Source organism: Aegilops tauschii, chromosome 3 (genome assembly GCF_002575655.3).
Source record: "Aegilops tauschii subsp. strangulata cultivar AL8/78 chromosome 3, Aet v6.0, whole genome shotgun sequence".
In the NCBI taxonomy this organism is placed as follows: domain Eukaryota; kingdom Viridiplantae; phylum Streptophyta; class Magnoliopsida; order Poales; family Poaceae; genus Aegilops; species Aegilops tauschii.
The window spans coordinates 320,435,383-320,454,141 of record NC_053037.3 but is presented as its reverse complement, the minus strand read 5'-3'; the positions used below and the strand labels follow the sequence as shown (position 1 = coordinate 320,454,141).

General features: G+C 45.3%; 1 pseudogene; it reads left to right on the top strand.

Annotated features, from left to right (window-relative positions):
* The first annotated feature begins 12,072 nt into the window (after positions 1 to 12,072).
* LOC141042924 (uncharacterized) lies at positions 12,073 to 14,171 on the top strand (annotated as a pseudogene).
* Positions 14,172 to 18,759: the final 4,588 nt, after the last annotated feature.

Here is an 18,759-nt window from a genome sequence, read left to right as displayed (position 1 = left end):
ACTTTCTCTTGAAAACTGTTTGCGTTAGGCCACCTTGTGCAAACGTTTACCACATAAAAACCGTGTGTGATGGACAGCCTTTGCCACACAGTTTCTTCTACGGAACGTGTGTGATGCATTCAATAATGCAAACAATTTAACGGGAAAAATTGTGTGTGATGTACCTGTGAACGGAAAACTTTTCCTTGGAGTGACTGTGTGGGATGTACATACGAATGGAAACGTTTAGCGGGGATTGTCTGTGTGGGATGTACTTGCGACCGGAAACAATTTCGCCTGTATAATTGTATTTTTTTAGCTCTACTGTACGTATTTCCGTATTTGAGCGCTCACCGGTCGCACACGACCTCATTTTGCCGAGCGTGTGTGCCAGGAGGGCATATCCCTGACGGTTTCTGGGTCGTGTGGGAAGGACCCCCTATCGCCGTCACTCACTAGGCGACGGTTCCAAATGTCGTCGCGGAAAGGGGTTAAAAACCGTTTGTATAGCACCGACGCGTACCAATGAGAGTTTGTACTAAAATAACGCAAGCTATTCTTTCTGATCGATCTAATCAAGAGTTCGTACTAAAATAACACCATATGACACACATTAATCAACTCTAATGTCACCTAGATACTCCAATGTCACCACGAGTATCCGTGAGTTGATTCTATGATATGCATCAAACAACTTCATGATCATAATATTCAATCCACACAAAGAACTACAAAGAGACCCCAAAGTTTCTATCGTAGAAAAGATAATAAAAATGTGCATCAACCCCTATGCATAGATTATCCCAATGTCACCTCGGGAACCCGCAAGTTGAGTGCCATAACATACATCAAGTGAATAAATATGATACCCCATTGTCACCTCAAGTATTCATATCGCAAGACATACATCATGTGTTCTCATAGCTGAATATTCAATCTGACAAGACCAAACTTCAAAGGGTAAAGATCCAATTCATCACAACAAGGGTATAGAGGGGAGAAACATCATATGATCCATCTATGTTAAGAAAGCCCATGATATAGATCACGAGAGAGAGAGAGAGAGAGAGAGAAAGAGAGAGAGAGAGATTAAACACATAGCTACTGGTACAAACCCTTGTTGGGGAACGTGGTAATTTCAAAAAAAATCCTACGCACACGCAAGATCATGGTGATGCATAGCAACGAGAGGGGAGAGTGTTGTCCACGTACCCTCGTAGACCGAAAGCACAACGCGGTTGATGTAGTCATACGTCTTCACGATCCGACCGATCAAGTACCGAACGCACGACACCTCCGAGTTCAGCACACGTTCTACCCGATGACGTCCCTCGAACTCCGATCCAGCCGAGTGTTGAGGGAGAGTTTCGTCAGCACGACGGTGTGGTGACGATGATGATGTTCTACCGACGCAGGGCTTCGCCTAAGCACCGCTACAGTATTATTGAGGTGGACTATGGTGGAGGGGGGCACCGCACACGGCTAAAAGATCAAACGATCAATTGTTGTGTCTCTAGGGTGCCTCCCTACCCCCGTATATAAAGGAGCAAGGGGGAGGTGCGGCCGGCCATGAGGGGCACGCCAGGTGGAGTCCTAACTCCCTCCCTTTTCCTAGTTGGATTAGGAGTGGAGGGGAAAGAGGTGGACGAGAGGAAGGAAAGGGGGGGGGGCGCCGCCCCCCTCTCCTTGTCCTATTAGGACTAGAGGGGAGGAGCGCGCGACCCTGCCCTGGCCGCCTCTCCTCTTCTCCACAAAGGCCCACTATGGCCCATTAAGCCCCGGGGGGGTTCCGGTAACCCCTCGGTACTTCGGTAAAATCCCGATTTCACCTGGAACACTTCCGATATCCAAATATAGGCTTCCAATATATCAATCTTCATGTCTCGACCATTTCGAGACTCCTCGTCATGTCCGTGATCACATCCGGGACTCTGAACAACCTTCGGTACATCAAAAAATATAAACTCATAATATAACTGTCATCGAAACGTTAAGCGTGCGGACCCTACGGGTTCGAGAACTATGTAGACATGACCGAGACACGTCTACGGTCAATAACCAATAGCGGAACCTGGATGCTCATATTGGCTCCCACATATTCTATGAAGATCTTTATCGGTCAGACCGCATAACAACATACGTTGTTCCCTTTGTCATCGGTATGTTACTTGCCCGAGATTCGATCGTCGGTATCTCAATACCTAGTTCAATCTCGTTACCGGAAAGTCTCTGTACTCGTTCCGTAATACATCATCCCACAACTAACTCATTAGTTGCAATGCTTGCAAGGCTTAAGTGATGTGCATTACCGAGAGGGCCCAGAGATACCTCTCCGACAATCGGAGTGACAAATCCTAATCTCGAAATACGCCAACCCAACAAGTACCTTCGAAGACACCTGTAGAGCACCTTTATAATCACCCAGTTACGTTGTGACGTTTGGTAGCACACAAAGTGTTCCTCCGGTAAACGGGAGTTGCATAATCTCATAGTCATAGGAACATGTATAAGTCATGAAGAAAGCAATAGCAACATACTAAACGATCGAGTGCTAAGCTAATGGAATGGGTCAAGTCAATCACATCATTCTCCTAATGATGTGATCCCATTAATCATATGGCAACTCATGTCTATGGCTAGGAAACATAACCATCTTTGATCAACGAGCTAGTCAAGTAGAGGCATACTAGTGACACTCTGTTTGTCTATGTATTCACACAAGTATTATGTTTCCGGTTAATACAATTCTAGCATGAATAATAAACATTTATCATGATATAAGGAAATAAATAATAACTTTATTATTGCCTCTAGGGCATATTTCCTTCAGTCTCCCACTTGCACTAGAGTCAATAATCTAGATTACACAGTAATGATTCTAACACCCATGGAGCCTTGGTGCTGATCATGTTTTGCTCGTGGAAGAGGCTTAGTCAACGGGTCTGCAACATTCAGATCCGTATGTATCTTGCAAATTTCTATGTCTCCCACCTGGACTAAATCCCGGATGGAATTGAAGCGTCTCTTGATGTGCTTGGTTCTCTTGTGAAATCTGGATTCCTTCGCCAAGGCAATTGCACCAGTATTGTCACAAAAGATTTTCATTGGACCCGATGCACTAGGTATGACACCTAGATCGGATATGAACTCCTTCATCCAGACTCCTTCATTTGCTGCTTCCGAAGCAGCTATGTACTCCGCTTCACACGAGATCCCGCCACGACGCTTTGTTTAGAACTGCACCAACTGGCAGCTCCACCGTTTAATGCAAACACATATCCGGTTTGCGATTTAGAATCGTCCGGATCAGTGTCAAAGCTTGCATCAACGTAACCATTTACGATGAGCTCTTTGTCACCTCCATAAACGAGAAACATATCCTTAGTCCTTTTCAGGTATTTCAGGATGTTCTTGACCGCTGTCCGGTGATCCACTCCTGGATTACTTTGGTACCTCCCTGCTAGACTTATAGCAAGGCACACATCAGGTCTGGTACACAACATTGCATACATGATAGAGCCTATGGCTGAAGCATAGGGAACATCTTTCATTTTCTCTCTATCTTCTGTAGTGGTCGGGCATTGAGTCTTACTCAACTTCACACCTTGTAACACAGGCAAGAACCCTTTCTTTGCTTGATCCATTTTGAAGTTCTTCAAAACTTTGTCAAGGTATGTGCTTTGTGAAAGTCCAATTAAGTGTCTTGATCTATCTCTATAGATCTTGATGCCCAATATATACGCAGCTTCACCGAGGTCTTTCCTTGAAAAACTCTTATTCAAGTATCCCTTTATGCTATTCAGAAATTCTATATCATTTCCAATCAGCAATATGTCATCCACATATAATATTAGAATGCTACAGAGCTCCCACTCACTTTCTTGTAAATACAGGCTTCTCCAAAAGTTTGTACAAAACCAAATGCTTTGATCACACTATCAAAGCGTTTATTCCAACTCCGAGAGGCTTGCACCAGTCCATAAATGGATCGCTGGAGTTTGCACACTTTGTTAGCTCCCTTTGGATCGACAAAACCTTCTGGTTGCATCATATACAACTCTTCTTCCAGAAATCCATTCAGGAATGCAGTTTTGACATCCATTTGCCAAATTTCATAATCATAAAATGCGGCAATTCCTAACATGATTCGGACAGACTTAAGCATCGCTACGGTGAGAAGGTCTCATCGTAGTCAATCCCTTGAACTTGTCAAAAACCTTTTGCAACAAGTCGAGCTTTATAGACAGTAACATTACCATCAGCGTCAGTCTTCTTCTTGAAGATCCATTTATTCTCAATTGCTTGCCGATCATCGGGCAAGTCAACCAAAGTCCACACTTTGTTCTCATACATGGATCCCATCTCAGATTTCATGGCCTCAAGCCATTTCGCGGAATCTGGGCTCACCATCGCTTCTTCATAGTTCGTAGGTTCGTCATGGTCTAGTAGCATAACCTCCAGAACAGGATTACCGTACCACTCTGGTGCGGATCTTACTCTGGTTGACCTACAAGGTTCAGTAACAACTTGATCTGAAGTTCCATGATCATCATCATTAACTTCCTCACTAATTGGTGTAGGCGTCGCAGAAACCGGTTTCTGCGATGAACTAGTTTCCAATAAGGGAGCAGGTACAATTACCTCATCAAGTTCTACTTTCCTCCCACTCACTTCTTTCGAGAGAAACTCCTTCTCCAGAAAGATTCCGAATTTAGCAACAAAAGTCTTGCCTTCGGATCTGTGATAGAAGGTGTACCCAACAGTCTCCTTCGGGTATCCTATGAAGACACATTTCTCCGATTTGGGTTCGAGCTTATCAGGTTGAAGTTTTTTCACATAAGCATCGCAGCCCCAAACTTTAAGAAACGACAACTTTGGTTTCTTGCCAAACCACAGTTCATAAGGCGTCGTCTCAACGGATTTTGATGGTGCCCTATTTAACGTGAATGCGGCCGTCTCTAAAGCATAACCCCAAAACAATAGCGGTACATCAGTAAGAGACATCATAGATCGCACCATATCTAGTAGAGTACGATTACGACGTTCGGACATACCATTACGCTGTGGTGTTCCGGGTGGCGTGAGTTGCGAAACTATTCCGCATTGTTTCAAATGAAGACCAAACTCATAACTCAAATATTCTCCTCCACGATCAGATCGTAGAAACTTTATTTTCTTGTTACAATGATTTTCAACTTCACTCTAAAATTCTTTGAACTTTTCAAATGTTTCAGACTTATGTTTCATTAAGTAGATATACCCATATCAACTTAAATCATCTGTGAAGGTGAGAAAATAACGATATCCGCCACGAGCCTCAACATTCATCAGACCACATACATCTGTATGTATGATTTCCAACAAATCTGTTGCTCTCTCCATAGTTCCGGAGAACGGCGTTTTAGTCATCTTGCCCATGAGGCACGGTTCGCAGGTACCAAGTGATTCATAATCAAGTGGTTCCAAAAGTCCATCAGTATGGAGTTTCTTCATGCGCTTTACACCGATATGACCTAAACAGCAGTGCCACAAATAAGTCGCACTATCATTATCAACTCTGCACCTTTTGGCTTCAATATTATGAATATGTGTATCACTACTATCGAGATTCAACGAAAAAGGACCACTCTTCAAGGGTGCATGACCATAAAAGATATTACTCATATAAATAGAACAACCATTATTCTCTGATTTAAATGAATAACCGTCTCGCATCAAACAAGATCCAGATATAATGTTCATGCTTAACGCTGGCACCAAATAACAATTATTTAGGTCTAAAACTAATCCAGAAGGTAGATGTAGAGGTAGCGTGCCGACCGCGATCACATCGACTATGGAACCATTTCCCACGCGCATCGTCACCTCGTCCTTAGCCAATCTTCGCTTAATCCATAGCCCCTGTTTCGAGTTGCAAATATTAGCAACAGAACCAGTATCAAATACCCAGGTGCTACTGCGAGCATTAGTAAGGTACACATCAATAACATGTATATCATATATACCTTTGTTCACCTTGCCATCCTTCTTATCCGCCAAATACTTGGGGCAGTTCCGCTTCCAGTGACTAGTCTGCTTGTAGTAGAAGCACTCAGTCTCAGGCTTAGGTCCAGACTTGGGTTTCTTCTCCTGAACAGCAACTTGCTTGCTGTTCTTCTTGAAGTTCCCCTTCTTCTTCCCTTTGCCCTTTTTCTTGAAACTGGTGGTCTTATTGACCATCAACACTTGATGCTCCTTTTTGATTTCTACCTCCGCAGCCTTTAGCATTGCGAAGAGCTCGGGAATCGTCTTATCCATCCCTTGCATGTTATAGTTCATCACGAAGCTCTTGTAGCTTGGTGGCAGTGATTGGAGAATTCTGTCAATGACGCTATCATCCGGAAGATTAACTCCCAGTTGAATCAAGTGATTGCAGTACCCAGACATCTTGAGTATATGCTCACTGACAGAACTATTCTCCTCCATCTTGCAGCTGTAGAACTTATTGGAGACTTCATATCTCTCAATCCGGGCATTTTCTTGAAATATTAACTTCAACTCCTGGAACATCTCATATGCTCCATGACGTTTAAAACGTCGTTGAAGTCCCGGTTCTAAGCCGTAAAGCATGGCACATTGAACTATCGAGTAGTCATCAGCTTTGCTCTGCCAGACGTTCTTAACGTCGTTAGTTGCATCAGCAGCAGGCCTGGCAACCAGCGGTGCTTCCAGGACGTAATTCTTCTATGCAGCAATGCGGATAATCCTCAAGTTACGGACCCAGTCCGTGTAATTGCTACCATCATCTTTCAACTTTGCTTTCTCAAGGAACGCATTAAAATTCAACGGAACAACAGCACGGGCCATCTATCTACAATCAACATAGACAAGCAAGATACTATCAGGTACTAAGTTCATGATAAATTTAAGTTCAATTAATCATATTGCTTAAGAACTCCCACTTAGATAGACATCCCTCTAATCCTCTAAGTGATCACGTGATCCATATCAACTAAACCATGTTCGATCATCACGTGAGATGGAGTAGTTTCAACGGTGAACATCACTATGTTGATCATATCTACTATATGATTCACGCTCGACCTTTCGGTCTCCGTGTTCCGAGGCCATATCTGTTATATGCTAGGCTCGTCAAGCTTAACCTGAGTATTCCGCGTGTGCAACTGTTTTGCACCCGTTGTATTTGAACGTAGAGCCTATCACACCCGATCATCACGTGGTGTCTTAGCACGAAGAACTTTCGCAACGGTGCATACTCAGGGAGAACACTTATACTTTGATAATTTAGTGAGGGATCATCGTATAAGGCTACCGTCAATCAAAGCAAGATAAGATGCATAAAAGATAAACATCACATGCAATCAATATAAGTGATATGATATGGCCATCATCATCTTGTGCTTGTGATCTCCATCTTCGAAGCACCGTCATGATCACCATCATCACCGGCGCGACACCTTGATCTTCATCGTAGCATCCTTGTCGTCTCGCCAATCTTATGCTTCTACGACTATCACTACCGCTTAGTGATAAAGTAAAGCATTACAGGGCGATTGCATTTCATACAATAAAGCGACAACCATATGGCTCCTGCCAGTTGCCGATAACTCGGTTACAAAACATGATCATCTCATACAATAAAATTTAGCATCATGTCTTGACCATATCACATCACAACATGCCCTGCAAAAACAAGTTAGACGTCCTCTACTTTGTTGTTGCAAATTTTACGTGGCTGCTACGGGCTTAGCAAGAACCATTCTTACCTACGCATCAAAACCACAACGATAATTTTTCAAGTTGGTGATGTTTTAACCTTCGCAAGGACCGGGTGTAGCCACACTCGGTTCAACTAAAGTTGGAGAAACTGACACCTGCCAGCCACCTGTGTGCAAAGCACGTCGGTAGAACCAGTCTCGCGTAAGCGTACGCGTAATGTCGGTCCCGGCCGCTTCATCCAACAATACCGTCGAACCAAAGTATGACATGCTGGTAAGCAGTATGACTTATATCGCCCACAACTCACTTGTGTTCTACTCGTGCATATGACATCTACGCATAAAACCTGGCTCGGATGCCACTGTTGGGGAACGTAGTAATTTCAAAAAAAAAATCCTACGCACACACAAGATCATGGTGATGCATAGCAACAAGAGGGGAGAGTGTTGTCCACGTACCCTCATAGACCGAAAGCGGAAGCGTTAGCACAACGCGGTTGATGTAGTCGTACGTCTTCACGATCCGACCGATCAAGTACCGAACGCATGGCACCTCTGAGTTCAGCACACGTTCAGCCCGATGACGTCCCTCGAACTCCGATCTAGCCGAGTGTTGAGGGAGAGTTTCGTCAGCACGACGGCATGGTGACGATGATGATGTTCTACCGACGCAGGGCTTCGCCTAAGCACCGCTACAATATTATCGAGGTGGACTATGGTGGAGGGGGGCACCGCACACGGCTAAAAGATCAAACGATCAATTGTTGTGTCTCTAGGGTGCCCCCTGCCCCCGTATATAAAGGAGCAAGGGGGAGGTGCGGCCGGCCAGGAGGGGCGCGCCAGGTGGAGTCCTACTCCCACCGGGAGTAGGACTCCCTCCCTTTTCCTAGTTGGATTAGGAGTGGAGGGGAAAGAGGTGGAGGAGAGGAAGGAAGGGGGGCGCCGCCCCCCTCTCCTTGTCCTATTTGGACTAGGGGGGAGGGGCGCGCGGCCCTGCCCTGGCCGCCTCTCCTCTTCTCCACAAAGGCCCACTATGGCCCAATAAGCCCGGGGGGGGGGGGGGGTTCCGGTAACCCCTCGGTACTCCGGTAAAATCCCGATTTCACCCGGAACACTTCCAATATCCAAATATAGGCTTCCAATATATCAATCTTCATGTCTCGACCATTTCGAGACTCCTCGTCATGTCCGTGATCACATCCGGGACTCCGAACAACCTTTGGTACATCAAAACATATAAACTCATAATATAAGTGTCATCGAAACGTTAAGCGTGTGGACCCTACGGGTTCGAGAACTATGTAGACATGACCGAGACACGTCTCCGGTCAATAACCAATAGCGGAACATGGATGCTCATACTGGCTCCCACATATTCTATGAAGATCTTTATCGGTCAGACCGCATAACAACATACGTTGTTCCCTTTGTCATCGGTATGTTACTTGCCCGAGATTCGATCGTCAGTATCTCAATACCTAGTTCAATCTCGTTACCGGCAAGTCTCTTTACTCGTTCCGTAATACATCGTCCCACAACTAACTCATTAGTTGCAATGCTTGCAAGGCTTAAGTGATGTGCATTACCGAGAGGGCCCAGAGATATACCTCCGACAATCGGAGTAACAAATCCTAATCTCGAAATACGCCAACCCAACAAGTACCTTTGGAGACACCTAAAGAGCACCTTTATAATCACCCAGTTACGTTGTGACGTTTGGTAGCACACAAAGTGTTCCTCCGGTAAACGGGAGTTGCATAATCTCATAGTCATAGGAACATGTATAAGTCATGAAGAAAGCAATAGCAACATACTAAACGATCGAGTGCTAAGCTAATGGAATGTGTCAAGTCAATCACATCATTCTCCTAATGATGTGATCCCGTTAATCAAATGACAACTCATGTCTATGGCTAGGAAACATAACCATCTTTGATCAACGAGCTAGTCAAGTAGAGGCATACTAGTGACACTCTGTTTGTCTATGTATTCACACAAGTATTATGTTTCCGGTTAATACAATTCTAGCATGAATAATAAACATTTATCATGATATAAGGAAATAAATAATAACTTTATTATTGCCTCTAGGGAATATTTCCTTCAACCCTCAGCCCCGAGGGTGGACTACTCCCTCCTCATCGTGGTGGCCGCCGGGATGATGAAGATGGCCACCGGCGATGATCTCCCCTCCGGCTGGGTGCCGGAATGGGCTCCCGGTTGGTTTTTGGTGGCTACAGAGCCTTGCGGCGGTGGAACTTCTGATCTAGGTTAACCCCGAAGGGTTTTGGAATATTTGGGAATTATAGTGCAAAGAGGGGGTGCGGGAGGCCACCGAGGTGGGCACAACCCACCTGGGCGCGCCAGGGGGCCCAGGCGTGCCCTGGTGGGTTGTGCCCCCCTCGGCGCACCCCCAGGTGCTGCTCTAGCCCATCTTGGGTGTTCTGGTCCATAAAAAATCTCCAAAAAGTTTCGCGGTGTTTGGACTTCGTTTGATATTGATTTCCTGCGATGTAAAAAACAAGCAAAAACAGCAACTGGCAGTGGGCACTAGGTCAATAGGTTATTTCCAAAAAATGATATAAAGTTGCTATAAAATGCTTGTAAAACATCCAAGAATGATAGAATAACAGCATGAATACTTCATAAATTATAGATACGTTAGAGACGTATCACGCCCCGCTGCTCAGGCCGCCCGTCGCCGCTTCGCCCCCCGCCGCCCGGTGCCGCTCCGCCCCCTGGTGAGGCTTCTTTTTCCTTTTTTCGTCTTTTTTGTTGTTGATGTTTTTTGATTTAGGTTAATTAGTTAGTTAGTTATTTTTTAGGTTAATTAGTTACTTGTTTTACCCTACTGTACATAGGTTAATTAGTTAGTTAGTTATTTTTTAGGTTAATTACTTTGTTAGTTTCTTTAGGTTAGTTTGTTAGATAAGCCCAAGAACAAGAAAAGAAAAGAAAGAAGACCTAAAAGGACTAGGAGGAGAAAACATAGAAAAAAGAAGAAGAAGAAGAAGAAGAAGAAGAAGAAGAAGAAGAAGAAGAAGAAGAAGAAGAAGAAGAAAGAAAGAAAACAGTGGCAAGCCTATTCCCCATCTTGCTTTGCCTGTCCTATTGTACATGTCCACTTTTTTCCTCCAAAATTTCAAAATTTATGCTAATTTGAATTTACTTGATGCACATAAAATAAACATGTTTGCATTCAACATGGCACCAAAAACCAAGAAGCAATTTTCCACAATGGAAACAAAAAAGAGGCAAGTGAAAATTGAAGCAGTGGCAAAGAGAAAGCAGAGGACACCAGCCAGCCTGCCAAGCAAAGCAGCAAGCCATGCTTTTGCTCCCAACCCCCAACCCTTCGGATTCCCTCCTCCTCTCTTTAACTTCTTTTCTTGTAGCTTAGTAGTAGCTTTGAACAGCTAAAGCGAGCCCCAAAGCAAGGGCTGTGGTGGTGAGAGCATGCTGTTCCTGTGGGACTAAAACGTGGTCTCTTCTTCTTGACCAGTCAGTTGATTTTAGGGTGATTTTAGGTTAATAGATTTTAGTTGATTTTAGGTTAGTAGATTTTAGGTTAGTAGATTTTAGTTGATTTAGGTTAATTAGTTGATTTAGGTTGATTAGTTGAAGAAGAAAAAGAAGACAAGAGGAAGAAGGAAAATAAGGAAAATGAAGAAGAAAAATAAGACAAGAGGAAGAAAGAAAAGAAGGAAGAAGAAGAAAAAGAAGTAGAAGTGGAGATGGAAAAAAAGTAGAAGTAGAAGATGACAAAAGAAGTAGGAAAAGTAGAAAAAGAGGGTAGCCGAGGGAAAAGAGGGTCGCCGAGTGGTCGAGGGCTCGAGGATTAAGGGGAAAAGGAGTCAAGGGTCTAGGGGTCGAGGATCGAGGTGTCGAGGGGTCGAGGATCGAGGGGAAAAGGAGTCGAGGGTCTAGGGGTCGAGGATCGAGGTGTCGAGGGGTCAAGGGGTGGAGGGGTCGAGCATCGAGGGGAAAAGGAGTCGAGGGTCTAGGGGTCGAGGATCAAGGTGTCGAGGGGTCGAGGGTCGAGGGGAAAAGGGGTCGAGGGTCGCCACCCCGACCCCCTGACCGCGACACCCCGACCCCGGACACCCCGACCCCACCTCGACACCCCGACACCGCGACCCCCACACAGCACCCCGACCCCGACACACTTAAATATTTTATTATGTTCATGATGATGGTACACACTTAAATATTTTATTATGTTTATGTTGTACTAATTTCATTTACTCTTTGTCATTGCAGGTGTTGACAGATGGTGGGCGCGGGTCGAGAGGGCTCCGAGCCTCCTTCCTCGGCGCGTGCTGGGAAGGGTGCTATTATTCCACCCCAGCACCTTCGGAGAGCGCTGGTAGACATCATGACGACACCGGCGGGCGCTTCTTCTTCGGCCGGGAGAGGTCGGGGGAAGCCCAAGAGGGCTGCTAGAGGTGGACGTGGCGGCGGGAGAGGTAGGAAGGCTGCCGCGCCTTCCTCGCCGCCACCCCCAGCTGATTCTCCAGACCACCAGAGTGCTCCGTCTAAGGTGGACCCGTCAGACTTGGACCCGTCTCGGACTCCGGTCCACGAGCCTCGGGCCGACGAGCCTCGGGTCGCCGAGCCTTCGTCCCACGAGACTCGGGCCCCAGAGTCTTCGTCCCACGAGACTCCGGTCCCAGAGTCTTCGTCCCACGTGACTCCGGAGACTAGTGGCCATGCTGATGGCGAGGACACCTGGTCTGACGGTAGTTATAGCAAGGGTGAGCTGGTTGAGGAGGGCAAGAAGGTCTACTAGCGTGGTGGTACGAAGCTCCCGGCCGCGTCGGCGACCCGCGATCACAGGTGGTTGATTGAGCCTAACGGGGAGAAGTAAGTGCATTTACTCTTTTTTAACCTTTGTCCTTCATGTTTCTTCAAATTAATATCTAATGTGTTGGCCTTGTCATACTGCAGGGGTTGGAAACACGGCGATGGTGTCCGCAGGCCCAACCAGGTCCTTGGTGTGCTTTGCCGGCACCACTTCCCGGGGTGGGTCATGTTGCCCGGTGAGGGTCAGGTTCCACAGCTAGCACTGAGCTGGGAGCTGTACATGGCTGCCCCGGCCCCGCCGGAGGAGAGGGTCGATGGTGTCTTGTGCGAGACGGTGGCCGACATTGTGAGGCGGCGGTTTTGGGTAATTTCTCCTTTACAGAATTAAAAATCAACAGTACCTAGTGATTGTACTAATCAGTGTTGTCTTGTTCGATTGCAGACCTTCTACAGGTGTCCTCAGGAATACAAGGCGGAGGCGGCTAGGGTTCTCGAAGCCGAACGCAAGCGCCTACTTCAGAACTTACGACACGAGGCTAGGGTGCAGGTTGTTCAAGACTACTACGCCTCGACTAACATTAGGAGGGCCAAGAAGAAGTACCGCGGCAAGTATCTGAGTAAGGAGAAGTACATGAAAGTAATTACCTATTCTTAAGGCCTTGTACTTAGTTTCCTTGATTTCATTCGTAGGCATGGCGCTGAAATTTCTCTTTGCCTAACTTAGGTGCCCCCGAGATGGTGTGCGGATAGGATGGACTGTTGGGAGGCGATGGTGGATGAGTGGTGCTCTCCCCAATGGCTAGCCGTCCACAACAAGGCTAGGGATAAGCGTGCCCAAATGCAAGGTGTGCCACACCATCAAGGGAGCTCCAACCTGTTTGAGTACGGGGATCACTGGGTATGTGGTTTTTAACGATTCATGCAATTTCATTCTTCATGCTAGCTTGAGCCCTTAACTAATATGTTGTTCCTCTCTTTTAGGTGAAACACAACAAGAAGGACGTGCCACCGTTGTACGACCTCTATACCATGGCCCATACTGCCCTGTACAAGAAGGCCAAGGCATTCTCTGAGGATGACCTCGATCATCCAGAGAGCTTCACCAACATCTCCTCCCACAACAAGCTCGTGAGGTACAGAGACGTTGGGAAGACGAGGAAAGGGGAGGACTTCAACCCGAGCCAGAGTCCTTTTGATCCAGAGATCGTGATGCTATCTGGTGACAGGAGGTACCATGGCTCGGTAGCCATTGGGGATGGACTCATACGTTGTCCTAGAACTCTCCGGGAGATCAAGAAGCGCCAGACGAGCTCCGATCCTGAGATAACGCCTCGTCCATAGCCAATGGAGCTCGCCATTGAGGCTAGGGCCCAGCAGCTTCTGGCAGAGGCAAACAGGCAGGCTAAGCAGAGGGAGAGGGAGTTGGAGGAGAGGACGGCTAATCTGTTGGAGGCGGAGAGGAACCGGAACGACGCATCTCACCGGGCCCTATACGAGCTCCTCGTGGTAAGTTTCTCCTGCATATTAGCCAAATCATGCACGTAATGTTCGTTTCATTATAATATGACTGACTCGTGAAAACAAAATGTGCAGTCCGTGTGCGAGAAAAATGGTCAGACCCCTCCACCGATGCCCCAGATTGGTATAGCGAACACGGTGAGCTTCATTTGAATGGTCATTAGTTACTAGTATTCACATTTCAGTTGCATCATGCTAACGAGACATTGCAAATGATCTTTGGTGCAGCATGCCTCCCGACAAGCATCGACCGATCCTTCTCCATCTCGCACTGGCGCAACCCCGACCCCGACCGGTCCTTCTCCGTCCGGCACTGGTGCAAAACCAACCGGTCCTTCGCCTCCGTGATGACGGTAAGTTTTCTCTAGTGTTTTGCTTACGAAATGCATAAAGACCTAGACTTAGCTTTATTTCCTCCAAAATGCTTACCATAATGACCTAGACTTAGCTTATCTTCCTCCAAAATGACATAATTAGCTTACTTAGCTCCAAAATGATCTATACTTAGCTTTGTTTCCTCCGAAATGACCCAAGTTAGCTCTAAAATGCTAAGTTATCTCTAGTATGCTTAGTTACCTAGGTTTGCTCAATAATGACATAAACTTAGCTTACTTAGATTTGAAATGGCATAACAATCTTGGTAACCTCATATATGTCATATAGTTAGCTTATTTTCCTCGAAAATGACATAATAAGCCTAATTAGCTCCAAAATGATCAATTTTACCTAAGTTAGCTCCAAAATGACCTAAGTTAGCTCTAAAATGCTAAATTAGCTCTAATATGCTTAGTTACCTGGGTTAGCTCAATATACCTATAATTAGCTTACTTGTGTAAAAAATGGCATAATATGCTTAGTTAACTCAAAAATGGCATAATTAGCTAGGTTAGCTCCAAGATGACCAAGTTTACCTAGGTTAGCTCCAATATGGTCCATTTTACCTAGGTTAGCTCCAAAATGACCTATTTACCTAGCTTAGCTCTAAAATGACCTACACACTTAGCATTTTTACCTAGCTTAGCTAAAAAATGGCATTTTTACCTACCTTAGTTAGAAGAAGAAGAAGATAAAGAAGAGGAGAGGAGAAAAAGAAAGAGAAGATAAATTCTTCTTCTTCTTCTTCTTTTTCTTCTAGCTAGTCTCCTTCTACTTCTTCTAACTTTCATCTTTCCCAATTTGCAGATTTGCTTTAGATGAGGAAGCTTGCATTGATGGAGTGTACTCTTCTCCTTGTGCTTCCTTTTTGTTTATGGAAACTTGTTTTGGATATGTATGTATGGATATGTTGTTGGAAACCATTGTGTGTTGGATATGTTGTTGGAAACTTGTATGTTGGATATGTTGTTGGAAACTTATTGTTGGTATGCTTGTTGAAATTATTTTCAAATGTGTGTGTATATATATATATATCTATGAAATTCTGTCAAATTGAATGAATTTAAGAAAAAACAGGGGCTATACAGACGACAAAGAGCTTTGCCATCAGTCAGCAGACGGCAAAGCTGCCACGTGGCAGCTACCTGTGCAACTTGGGGTGCACTGGGCTGGCCTATTTGGCAGCTTTGTCGTCTACTGGCAGACGACAAAGACCTTTGCATCTTTGCTCAAACGACAAAGTGCCCATATAGGCCAGGCCAGGTAACTGCCATGTGGCATGCTATGTCGTCTGCTGGCAGACGACAAAGATGCAAAGGTCTTTGCCGTCTGCCAGCAGACGGCAAAGAACGCCGTTAACCCCTTAACGGAGCTAAGTTGGCATGTGTGTCGTCCTGGCTCTTTGCCGTCTGCTAGCAGACGGCAAAGGCCTTTGCATCTTTGCCGTCTGCCAGCAGACGACAAAGAGGCCTTTGCCGTAGCTTATTCAGCCGGACTTGTTGCCGTTTGCTGGCTGACGGCAAAGGCCTTTGCCGTCCGCCAGGCATGCCTTTGCCGTGCCTGATTCCTATAATGAATCTTGGATGTTTCATATGTCATTATATATCATTTTTTGGGACTAACCTATTAACTTAGTGCCAAGTGCCAGTTGCTGTTTTTTGCATGTTTTTGGTTTTCAGAATATCAGTACCAAACGAAGTCCAAATTCCATGAAATTTTTTGGAGATTTTTTTCTAGAGATAAGAGACCCTGGAAGCTTTGGGAGAGGGCCAGAAGATGAAGGAGTGGCCCACGAGGCACCAGGGCGCGCCCAGAGGGTAGGCTCGCCCTGGTGGCTTGTGGGGCCCATGTTCACCCTTTTGACCTAATTCCGCCTCTATAAATTCTCTAAAATCGGGAAACCAACAGAGAACCACCCAAAACACTTTTCTCGCCGCCGCAAGCTTCTGTTCTCGCGAGATCCCATCTGGAGGTCTTTTCCGGTACTCTGCCAAAGGGGGAACCAACCACGGAGGGGCTCTACATCAATCTTGCTGCCCTTTCAATGATGTGTGAGTATTTTACCACAGACCTACGGGTCCATAGCTAGTAGCTAGATGGCTTCCTCTGTCTCTTTGATCTTCAATACAATGTTCTTCTCGATGTTCTTGGAGTTCTATGCGATGTAATCACTTTTTGCGGTGTGTTTGTTGGCATCCGATGAATTATGAGTTTATGATCAGATTATCCATGAATATTATTTGAGTTATATCTGAACTATTTTATGCATGATTATTGTAGCTTTGTATTTCTCTCTGATCTATTGATTTGGTTTGGCCAACTAGATTGATTTTTCTTACAATGGGAGAGGTGCTTTGTAATGAGTTCAATCTTGCGGTGATCTATATCCTAGTGACAGAAAGGGACAAGACACGTATTTGTATTGTTGCCATTAAGGACAAAAAGATGAGGTTTATTCATGCGTGAGTTTACTTTGTCTACATCATGTCATCTTGCTTAATGCGTTACTCCGTTCTTTATGAACTTAATAATCTAGATGCATGCTGGATAGCGGTCGATGTGTGGAGTAATAATAATAGATGCAGACAGGAGTCGGTCTACTTGTCTCGGATGTGATGCCTATATACTTGATCATTGCCTTGGATATCGTCATGATTATTCGCTTTTCTATCAATTGCCCAATAGTAATTTATTTACCCACCGTATGCTATTTTCAAGAGAGAAGCCTCGAGCGAAAACTATGGCCCCTGAGTCTACTTTCTATCATATATTAAAATCACAAAAATACTTTGCTGTAATTTTGTTTACTTTATTTTGTTTTCTGTTCTATCTATCTAACACTACGAGATTTGATCCTTGCAATTAACCGCCGAGAGATTAAAAACCCCTTGTTCGCGTTGGGTGGAAGTATTAGTTATTTTGTGTGTAGGTACTGCTAACAAGGTGTTGCTTGGTTCTCCTACTGAATTGATAACCTTGGTTCTTAACCGAGGAAAATACTTATCTCTACTGTACTGCATCATCCTCTCCTCTTCGGGGAAGTCCCAACGCAGCTCACAAGTAGCACCCTCTAGCATGCCAAATCTTGTTTGTGGGGCTGCCGTTGATGAGTACTTGTGTAGAAGCCGAGGAAAGCGTGCAAGCAATCCACCTTAACCATTTGGCGCCAAATCCTCTCTTCGCAAGGACTTGAAGAAGGAAGGGCCAAGCCACCGCTTTCAAATGCCTTTGCCACATCGAGCTTGAGGAACAACAAGGGTACTTTCTTGCGATGTAGCGTTTTGACCGCCCTCTGAACCAGAGCGAAGTTGTCTTGAATGCATCTACCTCCTATGAACGCGTTCTGGTTCCTAGATATTAGTTCCTCCATCCTTGGGGCCAACTTGTTTGCGAGTGCCTTGAAAATTATTTTGGCCGAGTTGAGAATGAGACTTATCGGTCAAAAATCCGCAACATCTGTTGCATCGTCCTGTTTAGGAAGAAGGGTGATGTATGCTTGATTTATGAATGAAAAATTCCTTTTGTCACCTCTGCAGAACTGAACTACAGCCGCCATGACACTGTCTTTAATCACCGGCCAACAACGTTGATAGAACATGACCGCAAATCCGTCTGGGCCCGGTGCCTTGTCCGGAGACGAAGACTTAATATCATTCCAAATATCATCTGTCGTAAGATCCACCTCTAGCTCGGCCATCTTCACCACCGGAAGATCCAGGGCATGCAAATCAATAGTCGAGGACCTAGGAACCGGAGCACCCAGAACTCTACACAAATGCTCAAAGGACAAATTCTCCATACCCTGCTGGTCAGAGCAACAGGCATCACCACAATCTGAAGATGGAGTTCTTATTTTTTTCTCCTTGTCGCTTGTCTATGGAAGAATGACGTGTTGGCATCCCCTTCGTTGATAACTGTGACTCTGGATTTCTGGCGTGCGATGGTTCTTTGTAAGGAGTGCAGGCCTAGGAGTTTCTTTTTCAGGTCCGCACACAACCATCCCTCTTTTACAGAAAGGGTCCTCGAATCTATTGCTTTCTCGATAAAGGGAATATATTAATATCGTGAAGATACCAATTACACCCAGCCTCTGCAACAACAAGATGTCCAAAAACATCAAGGATGCACACAACCAAAAAAACAAAAAGAAAAAAGAGAAATAGAAAACAAAGCCTCCGTCGCGATTATGAAACACTTGCAACATCAACACTCAAACCACCACCGAATACAACACCAGGACTACACAAGAGATTCTCCAAAAGCAACGCCTCCAAGAAGGAAACAATGCACAAGCTTTGTCGTCGCTCGATCGAAGATCTTGGGTTTTCACTCTAGAGAAGGTACGAAATCCAGTCCACCTGTGCTG